General features: G+C 59.0%; 1 non-coding gene across 1 annotated transcript; it reads right to left on the bottom strand.

The window, feature by feature from the left end:
* Positions 1–6,988: 6,988 nt before the first annotated feature.
* Positions 6,989–7,060, bottom strand: TRNAC-GCA (transfer RNA cysteine (anticodon GCA)). The gene has a single exon. It is a non-coding gene; the product is annotated as a tRNA-Cys (tRNA).
* Positions 7,061–13,210: the final 6,150 nt, after the last annotated feature.

The raw sequence follows: 13,210 nt of genomic DNA on the forward strand, positions 1-13,210 counted from the left end.
CTCGAGCCCATCCCCCCACTGCCCTGACCCCCAGCTCCGAGCCCAGTCCTTCTGAGCTGGAAACACCCTCGACCCCATCCCTACACAGCCCTGACCCCCAGCTCCGAGCCCAGCCCCTTTGAGTTGGAAGCCCCCTCGAGCCCATCCCTCCACTGCCCTGACCCACAGCTCCGAGCCCAGTCCGTCTGAGCTGGAAACCCCCTGACGCCATCCCCCGCACAGCCCTGACCCCCAGCTCTGAGCCCAGTCCCTCTGAGCTGGATACCCCCTCGACCCCATCCCCCCCACAGCCCTGACCCCCAGCTCCGAGCCCAGCCCCTCTCAGCTGGAAACCCCCTCGACCCCATCCCCCCACAGCCCTGACCCCCAGCTCCGAGCCCAGTCCCCTTGAGCTGGAAACCCCCTCGACCCCATTCCCCCCACATCCCTGACCCCCAGCTCCGAGCCCAATCCCTCTGAGCTGGAAGCCCCCTGACGCCATCCCCCGCACAGCCCTGACCCCCAGCTCTGAGCCCAGTCTCTCTGAGCTGGATACCCCCTCGACCCCATCCCCCCACAGCCCTCACCCCCAGCTCCGAGCCCAGTCCCCTTGAGCTGGAAACCCCCTGACGCCATCCCCCGCACAGCCCTGACCCCCAGCTCTGAGCCCAGTCTCTCTGAGCTGGAAACCCCCTCGACCCCATTCCCCCCACAGCCCTGACCCCCAGCTCCGAGCCCAATCCCTCTGAGCTGGAAACCCCCTGACGCCATCCCCCGCACAGCCCTGACCCCCAGCTCTGAGCCCAGTCTCTCTGAGCTGGATACCCCCTCGACCCCATCCCCCCACAGCCCTCACCCCCAGCTCCGAGCCCAATCCCTCTGAGCTGGAAACCCCCTGACGCCATCCCCCGCACAGCCCTGACCCCCAGCTCTGAGCCCAGTCTCTCTGAGCTGGATACCCCCTCGACCCCATCCCCCCACAGCCCTGACCCCCAGCTCCGAGCCCAGTCCCTCTGAGCTGGATATCCCCTCGACCCCATCCCCCCCACAGCCCTGACCCCCAGCTCCGAGCCCAGTACCTCTGAGCTGGAAACCCCCTGACCCCATCCCCCCTACAGCCCTGACCCCCAGCTCCGAGCCCAGCTCCTCTGAGCTGGAAACCCCCTCGACCCCATCCCCCCACAGCCCTGACCCCCAGCTCCGAGCCCAGCCCCTCTCAGCTGGAAACCCCCTCGACCCCATCCCCCCCACAGCCCTGACTCCCAGCTCCGAGCCCAGTCCCCTTGAGCTGGAAACCCCCTCGACCCCATTCCCCCCACATCCCTGACCCCCAGCTCCGAGCCCAATCCCTCTGAGCTGGAAACCCCCTCGACTCCATCCCCCCCACAGCCCTGACTTCCAGCTCTGAGCCCAGTCCCTCTGAGCTGGATACCCCCTCGACCCCATCCCCCCCAGAGCCCTGACCCCCAGCTCCGAGCCCAGCCCCTCTGAGCTGGATACCCCCTCGATCCCATCCCTCCACAGCCCTGACCCCCAGCTCCGAGCCCAGCCCCTCTGAGCTGGAAACCCCCTCGACCCCATCCCCCCACAGCCCTGACCCCCAGCTCCGAGCCCAGTACCTCTGAGCTGGAAACCCCCTGACCCCATCCCCCCTACAGCCCTGACCCCCAGCTCCGAGCCCAGCCCCTCTGAGCTGGAAACCCCCTCGACCCCATCCCCCCACAGCCCTGACCCCCAGCTCCGAGCCCAATCCCTCTGAGCTGGAAACCCCCTCGATCCCATCCCTCCCCAGCCCTGACCCCCAGCTCCGAGCCCAGCCCCTCTGAGCTGGATACCCCCTCGATCCCATCCCTCCCCAGCCCTGACCCCCAGCTCCGAGCCCAGCCCCTTTGAGCTGGAAGCCCCCTCGAGCCCATCCCCTCACTGCCCTGACCCCCAGCTCCGAGCCCAGTCCGTCTGAGCTGGAAACCCCCTGACGCCATCCCCCGCACAGCCCTGACCCCCAGCTCTGAGCCCAGTCTCTCTGAGCTGGATACCCCCTCGACCCCATCCCCCCCAGAGCCCTGACCCCCAGCTCCGAGCCCAGCCCCTCTGAGCTGGATACACCCTCGATCCCATCCCTCCCCAGCCCTGACCCCCAGCTCCGAGCCCAGCCCCTCTGAGCTGGAATCCTCCTCGAGCCCTGACATAACCTTATTCCCAGTTTTGGACCTTAGCGTCCAAAATATGGGGGTTAGCATGAAAACCTCCAAGCTTAGCCACCAGCCTGGACCTGGTACCTGCTGCCACCACCCAAAAATTAGAGTGTTTTGGGGCACTCTGGTCCCTCTGAAAAACCTTCCCTGGGGACCCCAAGACCCAAATCCCTTGAGTCTCACAACAAAGGGAAATAATCCTTTTTCCCTTCCCCCCTCCAGGTGCTCCTGGAGAGATACACAGACACGAGCTCTGTGAATCCAAACAGAGTGAATCTCCCTCTCTGTTCCCACTCCTGGAAACAAAAAGTACTTTCCTATTCCCCCAGAGGGAATGCAAAATTAGGCTAGCAATCCAACACACAGATCTCCCTTTGATTTCTTCCTCCCACCAATTCCCTGGTGAGTACAGACTCAATTTCCCTGAAGTAAAGAAAAACTCCAACAGGTCTTAAAAGAAAGCTTTATATAAAAAGAAAGAAAAATACATCCAAATGTTCTCTCTGTATTAGATGATACAACACAGGGTCAATTGCTTAAAAGAATATTGAATAAACAGCCTTATTCAAAAAGAATACAACTCAAAGCACTCCAGCACTTATATTCATGCAAATACCAAAGAAAAGAAACCATAGAACTTACTATCTGATCTCTTTGTCCTTACACTTAGAAACAGAAGACTAGAAAGTAGAACTACTTCTCCAAAGCTCAGAGAAAGCAGGCAGCCAGAAAACAAAGACTCAGACACACAATTTCCTCCACCCAAAGTTGAAAAAATCCGGTTTCCTGATTGGTCCTCTGGTCAGGTGCTTCAGGTGAAAGAGACATTAACCCTTAGCTATCACCCTTAGCTATCTGTTTATGACAAGCCCATCCCCCCACTGCCCTGAGCCCCAGCTCCGAGCCCAGTCCCTCTGAGCTGGAAACCCCCTCGATCCCATGCCCCCCACAGCCCGGACCCCCAGCTCCGAGCCCAGTCCCTCTGAGCTGGAAACCCCCTCGACCCCATCCCCCCCACAGCCCTGACCCCCAGCTCCGAGCCCAGTCCCTCTGAGCTGGAAACCCCCTCGACCCCATCCCCCCCACAGCCCTGACCCCCAGCTCCGAGCCCAATCCCTCTGAGCTCGAAACCCCCTCGACTCCATCCCCCCCACAGCCCTGACCCCCAGCTCTGAGCCTAGTCCCTCTGAGATGGAAACCCCCTCGACCCTATCCCCCACACAGCCCTGACCCCCAGCTCCGAGCCCAGCCCCTCTGAGCTGGATACCCCCTCGATCCCATTCCTCCACAGCCCTGACCCCCAGCTCCGAGCCCAGCCCCTTTGAGCTGGAAGCCCCCTCGAGCCCATCCCCCCACTGCCCTGACCCCCAGCTCCGAGCCCAGTCCGTCTGAGCTGGAAACCCCCTGACGCCATCCCCCGCACAGCCCTGACCCCCAGCTCTGAGCCCAGTCCCTCTGAGCTGGATACCCCCTTGACCCCATCCCCCCCCACAGCCCTGACCCCCAGCTCCGAGCCCAGTACCTCTGAGCTGGAAACCCCCTGACCCCATCCCCCCTACAGCCCTGACCCCCAGCTCCGAGCCCAGCCCCTCTGAGCTGGAAACCCCCTCGACCCCATCCCCCCACAGCCCTGACCCCCAGCTCCGAGCCCAGCCCCTCTCAGCTGGAAACCCCCTCGACCCCATTCCCCCCACATCCCTGACCCCCAGCTCCGAGCCCAATCCCTCTGAGCTGGAAACCCCCTCGACTCCATCCCCCCCACAGCCCTGACCTCCAGCTCCGAGCCCAGTCCCTCTGAGCTGGATACCCCCTCGACCCCATCCCCCCCAGAGCCCTGACCCCCAGGTCCGAGCCCAGCCCCTCTGAGCTGGATACCCGCTCGATCCCATCCCTCCCCAGCCCTGACCCCCAGCTCCGAGCCCAGTCCCTTTGAGCTGGAAGCCCCCTCGAGCCCATCTCCCCACTGCCCTGACCCCCAGCTCCGAGCCCAGTCTGTCTGAGCTTGAAACCCCCTGACGCCATCCCCCGCACAGGCCTGACCCCCAGCTCTGAGCCCAGCCCCTCTGAGCTGGAATCCTCCTCGAGCCCATCCCCCCACTGCCCTGACCCCCAGCTCCGAGCCCAGTCCCTCTGAGCTGGAAACCCCCTCGATCCCATGCCCCCCACAGCCCGGACCCCCAGCTCCGAGCCCAGTCCCTCTGAGCTGGAAACCCCCTCGACCCCATCCCCCCCACAGCCCTGACCCCCAGCTCCGAGCCCAGTCCCTCTGAGCTGGAAACCCCCTGACCCCATCCCCCCTACAGCCCTGACCCCCAGCTCTGAGCCCAGCCCCTCTGAGCTGGAAACCCCCTCGACCCCATCCCCCCACAGCCCTCACCCCCAGCTCCGAGCCCAGCCCCTCTCAGCTGGAAACCCCCTCGACCCCATCCCCCCCACAGCCCTGACCCCCAGCTCCGAGCCCAGTCCCCTTGAGCTGGAAACCCCCTCGACCCCATTCCCCCCACATCCCTGACCCCCAGCTCCAAGCCCAATCCCTCTGAGCTGGAAACCCCCTCGACTCCATCCCCCCCACAGCCCTGACCCCCAGCTCTGAGCCCAGTCCCTCTGAGATGGAAACCCTCTCGACCCTATCCCCCACACAGCCCTGACCCCCAGCTCTGAGCCCAGCCCCTCTGAGCTGGAAACCCCCTCGACCCCATCCCCCCACAGCCCTGACCCCCAGCTCCGAGCCCAGTCCCTTTGAGCTGGAAACCCCCTCGACCCCATCCCCCCCACAGCCCTGACCCCCAGCTCCGAGCCCAGTCCCTCTGAGCTGGAAACCCCCTTGACTCCATCCCCCCCACAGCCCTGACCCCCAGCACCGAGCCCAGCCCCTCTGAGCTGGAAACCCCCTTGACTCCATCCCCCCCACAGCCCTGACCCCCAGCACCGAGCCCAGCCCCTCTGAGCTGGAAACCCCCTTGACTCCATCCACCCCACAGCCCTGACCCCCAGCTCCGAGCCCAGTCCCTCTGAGCTGGAAACCCCCTGACCCCATCCCCCCCACAGCCCTGACCCCCAGCTCTGAGCCCAGTCCCTCTGAGCTGAAAACCCTCTGACCCCATCCCCTTCACAGCTCTGACCCCCAGCTCCGAGCCCAGTCCCCCTGAGCTGGAAACGCCCTTAGCCAATCCCCCCCACAGCCCTGACCCCTGGTCAGACCCCAGTCCTTCTGAGCTGGAAACCCCCTCGACACCATCCCCCCCACAGCCCTGACCCCCAGCTCCGAGCCCAGTCCCTCTGAGCTGGAAACCTCCTCGACCCCATCCCCCCTACAGTCCTGACCCTCAGGTCCGAGCCCAGTCCCTCTGATCTGGAAACCCCTTGACCTCATCCCCCCCACAGCCCTGATCCCCAGCTCTGAGCCCAGTCCCTCTGAGCTGGAAACCCCTTGACGCCATCCCCCCCACAGCCCTGACCCCCAGCTGACAGATAGTGTCCCTAACACAGTTATTGCTGTTCGCATCCTCTTGACTCTCCTAGTTTCTGTGGCCAGTGGTGAGCGAAGCTTCTCGAAGCTCAAATTGATAAAAACATACATGCGAACATCAATGTTGCAACAAAGACTTGTTGGGCTATCTACCTTGTCACTAGAACATGACTTTGCTCACAGCATTGACTTGGAGGAACTTGTTTTTAAATTTGCTAAACTTAAAGCGCAGAAACATGAATTCTAAATTATAACATGTTACTCCGTGACTGTGTATTGTCTATAATGTATGTGATTTTTTTGTGGGGGGAGGCGCAAGTTGAAAGTTTCGCGTAGGGCACAAAATATGCTTGCACTGGCCCTGCCTATGAGATGAGAAGCCATGTTTTTGTTCAATGAGCATTGAAGCTGAAAAGGGAGATGTTTTCCTCGTTGATTTCTAGGCCCCCACTCTAATGCCCTAAACACCCCTTTCCTCCCACAGCCAGGAATAGAACCCCACGGTCATGACTACTGGCCTCCCTGACCCTGCTCCCTGTGACAAAGGAAAAACCTCTGAAACTCCTGTACTGGCCCCTCACCTCCCTACTTGAGCTGCACTTGAAACCCAATGAGGTTTCCTTGGGCAGTTTTGACACTCCCAGGAAGGGTGTAATTTTAGGAGCAGGTTCCAAATAGTGCAATTAACCAGCTAGAAGGGGCAGCAGGTGTCAGCACAGGAGCCATTGAAATAACTCCGCACTTACTTAGACGCAGACATAACAAGCTCTATGGCTGGTAAACGTACAGAGACTGCTCCTGCTCATGAACTAGCAGCCCATAACCTGTAAACAGCTGCCATTTGAATGCATCTGAAAGTTACACAGAACAACGATCTGTGTTAAAGGAAGGCTGCCATTTATTAGAGCCCCAATTGATGCCGTGTGCACAAAGAGAGGTTTCAATGTGTAACCGGGAGTTTGGTAAATTTTGGTTATTTTATTTTTCTAAGAGGTTCCTGTCCACCTCCAGTAGAGTTTTCAGTCCCAATGGCAACTTAGGAAATGTAATACAGACTAGTCCATTCCTCCCAAGTGGATGTGGTTCTTGTTCGTCTGCACATTGTAGCCCATGGAGGCTAAGGACCTGAAAATGTGTTTTCACGTGCCTTTGTTTAATTGATGAAAACAAACCTAGACACTTAGAGGATTGGAAGTGATTTCAGCTGGGGGACACGTTTGCTAGGTTTTTATGCATTTGCACAGGAAAACATTGAGGGTGCACATGTATTTCAGGGACCCCCATTTAGTGGAGCTCCTGAATATATTGGAAATAGAATCATCTTTACTGAAGAAACAGGTTTGTGAGGGAGCACTTGGATTTGAACTAAGGACCACTTGATTTGCAGTCAAACACTTTCCCACTGAGCTATACCCCCATGATATTTGCATAGGCAAATCAGTGATCTTAAGGATTTTGAAGGACAGGCTCTGCCTCAGAGAGCTCCTTTTCTATTCCCAGACCACAGGGGTTTTAAAAATGGGGTTTGATTAAATTTTATATACACATGTAGACACCACAGCTTCCACATACACCAGCATAGCTTCCCCCCACTGACATAGCTACCACCTCTCGAGGAGATGGATTAACTGCACGGACGGGACAGCTCTCTCCCCTCCACTTAGAGCATCTTCATTATTTATGAATAGGTGGGAAATAACCTCCTGAATGGAAAGGAACCAATTTATCAAATATTGCTGTGTCTGCATTCAATATGGGGAATTGGTCATATTGGGCTGGATTAATAGGAACATTGCAAGCAGATAGAGGGAAGTGATTATTCCCCTCCATTCAGCACTGGTGAGGCCACATCTGGAGCATAGCATCCAGTTTTCACACCCCCCCCCCACTACAGAAACAAATTGGAGAGAGTTTAGGGGAGGGCAACAAAAATGATTAGGAGGCAGGGGACTTACGAGGAGAGGCTGAGGGCAGCGCTGCCCAGAGGGAGGGCAGGTGGGGCAATTTGCCCCAGGCCCCGCAGGGGCCCCTATGATCATATAGTATTCTATAGTATTGCAACTTTTTTTTATGGAAGGGGCCCCTGAAATTGTTTTGCCCCAGGCCCCCTGAATCCTGTGGGCAGCCCTGCCCAGCCTGTGGTGCTGTCCCCCCACTCCACTCATTCTCCTCCTTCTGAGGCCCCACTTGTGCTCTGCCCTCAATCCCATTTGGCCACTTCCCACACCTGCTCTTTGGCTGAGGCCTGCTGGTCCACCTTTCGCTCGCTCCTCTCCTCCCCCAAGACCTCCTCGCGCCACTCCACCCTCTACCCCAAGGTCTGCCTGCTGCCCACACCTCTCTGCCCCCTCCCCTGAGACTCACCCTGCCCATTGCCCACACCTCTCTGCCCCCTCCCCGAGACTCACCCTGCCCATTCCCCACACCTCTCTGAGCCCTCCCTTGAGACTCACCCTGCCCATTGCCCACACCTCTCTGCCCCCTCCCCTGAGACTCACCCTGCTCATCACCCACACCTCTCTGAGCCCTCCCCGAGACTCACCCTGCTCATTGACCACAGCTCTCTGAGCCCTCCCCTGAGACCTGCCCTGCCCACTGCTCGTACCTCTCTGCCCCCTCGCCTGAGACTCACCCTGCCCATCACCCACACCTCTCTGAGCCCTCCCCTGAGACCCACCCTGCCCATCACTCACACCTCTTTGTCCCCTCCCCTCTCTCTGCCCCCTCCCCTAAGACCAGCCCTGCCCACACCTCTCTGCCACCTCCCCTGAGACCAGTCCTGCCCACACCTCTCTGCCCTCTCCCCTAGACCGGCCTTGCCCACCACTTCCATCTCTCTGACCTTCCCCTGAGACCTGCCCTGCCCACTGCTTGTACCTCTCTGACCCTCCCCTGAGACCTGCCCTGCCCACTGCTTGTACGCCTCTGACCCCTTCTCTGAGACCTGCCTTGCCCACCTCCCACATCTCTCTGCCCCCTCCCCTGACCTGACCTGCCCACCGCCCACACCTCTCTGCCCCTCCCCTGAGACCCACCCTGTCCACCTCTTTCTTTGGTCATCTGTTGTTATTCCTTGAAACAACAAGGATGGAATAAAAAGCTGAGTTTACTCCAGGGTGAGTAAAGAAAGGAGCCATCAACCCCCTGGCAAAGCTCAGTGCCCCAGAGAAAACCTGCCCCCTGCTATTGCAATCACTGATATGCTGGGGATATGACAGGAAAGGGACTGTCTGAATGAGCAAGGCAAGAAATGGACAACAAGCTACAGCTATGTCATTAACCACAAACAGGGCAGCCCGGGGGGGTGGGGGGCAAGTGGGGCAATTTGTCCCAGGCCTCGGGCCCCGCAGGGGCCCCCACAAGAGTTTTTTGGGGCCCCTGGAGCGGGGTCCTTCACTCGCTCTGGGAGCCCCAGAAAACTCTTGCGGGGCCCGGGCCCCCGCAGCTTCTTCCGCTCCTGGTCTTTGCCCTGAAGACCTAGCTGCACTTCGGCGGTGGGTCCCGTTTCGGTGGCAATTCAGCTGCAGGGGCCCCCACTGTGAGTCTTCGGGGCACTTCGGCAGCGGATCCAGGAGCAGAAGGACCCCGTGCTGCCGAATTACCGCTGAAGCGGAGGCACCCTGCTGCCGAAGACCCCAGGCCACCAGAATCCTCTGGGCGGCCCTGACCACAAACGCACTCGCCTCATGCTCCAGCCAGAAGGGAAAGGAGCAGGAATTCTTGCTATTCAGCCATGGACACACTTACACAATGGCACAGCAGTGTGTGTGTTGTGGAAGCTGGTCTGAGGAAACAACTGGAATTGATCACTCAGTGAGAGCAGAACTAGAGGACAGTGAGAACCCCAAATCAAGCAAGTAGTTGTGGCTGAGTAGTTAAGTCGGTGGGCTAGAAATCCATTGGGGTCTCCCTGTGCAGGTTCAAATCCTGCCAATTATGGAGGAAATTATGGTTCTTCAGTTTTGATGAAGCTGAGTCTTGTCTCATTCTTAAGCTATGTCTAGATGAAAGAGTAACATGGCTTTAGTTAAAGTGTTTTAATTGAACAGCTGTTGCATGTCCACCCTATGCCCTGTGTCACCAGAGCACATCCATGCTAGCATCTCTTGGATGGCCACAGAGAGCAGTGCATTGTGGTAGCTATCCCACTGTGCAACTGGCTGCAGGGTGCTTTGGGAAGGGTTTGCAATGCCTCACGGGCTAGTACAGCATCAAATGATACAGTTTTCTATCCCATTGTTCCATGGGCATCCTACTAGATTGCCAGCTGCTTTTCAAATGCAGTGTGCTTGGTGGGGGAAAGACAGTGTGTGCATTGCAGAAGAGTGAGTGTGTCGGCACACTGTCTCTAAGTTCAGACAGCTGCTGGAAGCAACCAATCCTGAGGCAGGGGACAGCCCCGACATCAGCCCCGCTTCTCTCACTGGCTCAGCTCAGCACAGCCCAGCACTCTCTGTCACACACACACACATACACGTACACACTGCTGCCTGCTTAGCTCTGTGTCAGGGGTGCTGGAACAGGGGGGTTAGAGGACCATGGCCCCACCACTCTTTACTGGCTGTTAGGACAAATGATGGGGGAGGGGGAAGGGTGCAGTCTTGGGGAAGAGGCGTTCTGTGGGTGTGGCCTCGAGGGGAGAAGTGCTGTGAGTGGGGGTCCTTAAGGAAGGAGTGTCATGGGGGTGCCACAGTTCGGATAACAGTGCCCCCCCACTGTAAGGAAGCTTCTGCTGCCCCTGCTCTGTGTTCGCAGAGCGGGAGAGAGCAGCATCCACGACAGTGATTTGCTCCCCAGGTCTCCGGCAGGGGGGCTCGGGAGGTGATTTAAAGGGCCTGGGGTCCAACTGCAGCAGGGAGGCATGGGTCTTTTAAATCACCAGCCTGGGGAAGACGGGCCGGGCTAGCACAGCGTACTGGCTCTTGCCAGTACCCCATACCGTAACATACCGGCTTACTTTCACCACCGGAAGGTCCTCATGTGGATAAATAACTGGTTAAAAGATAGGAAACAAAGGATAGGACTAAATGGTCAGTTTTCAGGATGGAAACAGGTATCTCGTGGTGTCTGTACTAGGACCAGGACTAGTCAACATATTAATAAATGATCTGCTGAACAGTGTGTCACGGAGTCCCCGGGCGATGCTCCGGAACTGCTCCCCACCAAGCCAGTCAGGACTTTGGGGAGCCTCCTCTCCCTTGGAGCAGACTTGTTCAGGGCAAGAAGCTCACACGTCTTCACCTCCTGGGTCTCTCCTTGGAGCATTCAGCATCCTCTGCCCCTCCGTGTGCTTCCCACAGCGAGTCCACCCCAGCGGGGTCCTGGGGAAGCCACCGGGTCCTGCACCCCCACTTTGCAGTCAGACGTGACTCTTAGCCAGCCAGTAACACAGAGGTTTATTCGATGACAGGAACAGGGTCTAAAACAGAGCTTGTAGATACAGCGAACCGGACCCCTCGGCTGGGTCCATTCTGGGGGGCAGAGAGCCAGACCCCCAGGTCTGCCCTCCACCCTTGGCCCCAGCCAGCTCCAGACTAACCACCCCTCCCAGCCCCTCCTCTCTCCTCAGCCCCTTTCCCGGGCCAGGAGGTCACCTGATCCCTTTGTCTCCAACACCTTCAGCTGGCACCTTTGCAGAGGAGGGGCCCAGGCCATCAGTTGCTAGGAGACAGAGTGTCAGGCATTTAGGTGCACTGGCCCTTTGCTCTGCCAGATACTTAAGAACTGCCATGGGGACACTGAGGCACCAACACAGTACTCAGAGAAAACATTAAGAACTTTCCCAGTTCGTCACATCTCTCCCCCCTTCGAGACCGAACTGAGCGAGGTCACTTCAGCCAGTGACCTGGGGAAGTTCGAACCCACCAAGGTTCCCATGGATGCCCCAGCGTCTCTCCCATTCCTTGGTGTGAGTTACACCAGTACAGTCCAGTCTCACGCCCTCCCTTAGGTCGAGTGTGCTTGATGGCACTTGCAGGCCGCATGTGGGAAGGTTTGTGCAGCCCACACCCTTTGCCACCCCAGTACCCCTGCGGTTCAAACTGGGATGGGTCTTCCCCCAGCACTCTGGGCTGCTTTCCCAGTGACTCTGAATGGGGAACACCTGATGGGGAGATTGGCTCCCACCTCAGGGAAGAGATCCCCCTGGGGGTCTTCCCCCTTCTCCATCCAATCCTCCCTCTTCAGGTCCAGGGGTCCCCTCACTCTCCTCCCATCCAGCAGCTCGAACGGGAAGAACCTTGTGGATTCCTGGGGTATCACCAGCTGCCTCCCGATTCCCCCCAGTTCTACTTCCCCTTGGGGAGCCCATTCCCGGTACAGGAAACCCTTCTCCTGCAGGACTCTGTCCCTGCAGCCTTCCCCAAGGGGGTTTGCAGCGCTGTGGCCAGCAAGTTCCCTCAGCTTCTCCAAGGAGGGATCCCTCTGCAGCTCGGTCTGGGATTCAGCAGCTGGGGCAGGGAGTGGGACCTGCTCCCTCTCGCTGGCTGGGCCTGGGGTCACAGCCCCCCTGAGCCCTGTCCCTGGTAGCTCCCTCCCTGCTGTGTAATCACTTCCCAGCAGCACGTCTGGACCAGGCAAACCTGTTTGGCAGCTGACCTGCCCTGCCTGGGTGTTCCCACACTCAGCTGGGGTCTCAGCTTCCCCTGTGCTCAGCACTGCCCTTGCAGTCCCAGTGGGGGCAGGCAGCGAGCTCTCTGCTCTGGTCACAGCATCAGAGCCAGCGTGAGCCCCGTCTCCGGTGTGCAGGGGGGCAGGGAGCATCTCTCCCTCCCACTCAGCCCCAGGGGGCTGGTTACAGGTAGGCAGGTGTCCTGAGCCCAGCAGCCCCTCCCCCCTGCCAGCCAGGTCATTTGCATTTTCACTGACCATTTCCATCCTAGCCAATTGGTTCCCTGGATTTGAATTCAAACCCTCGGCCGTTACAGGAGCGGGGCCTGGATCCTGTCCCATGGGGAGACAGTCACCCCCCAACAGGGCCTCCCAGCCGACATCCTGGAGAACCCCAACTACCAGCCAGCCTGACTCCTCCTGCGACTGCACAGGGATCTGGGCCATAGGCAGGGCGAGGGGCCTCACCCCAGGGACCTTCACCCAGGTCCCACAGTCCCTCAGCATCTGGGGCTGCACCACCACAGTTCTCTCTGTCCCAGGGTCTCACCCCCGCAGGCGTGTTTCCCCACTAACCCCTGGGCAGCCCCCTATGTCTCTCTGATCCACCATCACCAGTCCACGCTGCTGCTGCTTCTCCTGCAGCTTTTCCTCGGGCTCTTGCTCTCTCTCACGGTCCTCTCGCTCTCTCGGGCTCTGCTCCCATCCCATCCGTCTCCAATCTCCTGATGGGGAACCCAATCGTGAAGACCCTCGTCTGATTGGGGACCAGACTCCCGGGGATGCCTGGCTGATGCTCCAGCTGCTCTCAGATCCTCTTGTAGCCCCATCTGGGCCAGGAATCTGCTCCTCAGAGCGGTACTTCTCCTCCAACTGCACGATTAACTGTGCCTTGGTGAATTTCCCCATGTGTAACCCTCTCTTTGTGCACAGGATCACAATGTCCTTCTCAAGGAGA

The sequence above is a fragment of the Gopherus flavomarginatus genome (genome assembly GCF_025201925.1).
Source record: "Gopherus flavomarginatus isolate rGopFla2 chromosome 13 unlocalized genomic scaffold, rGopFla2.mat.asm SUPER_13_unloc_2, whole genome shotgun sequence".
NCBI classification, from domain to species: Eukaryota; Metazoa; Chordata; order Testudines; family Testudinidae; genus Gopherus; species Gopherus flavomarginatus.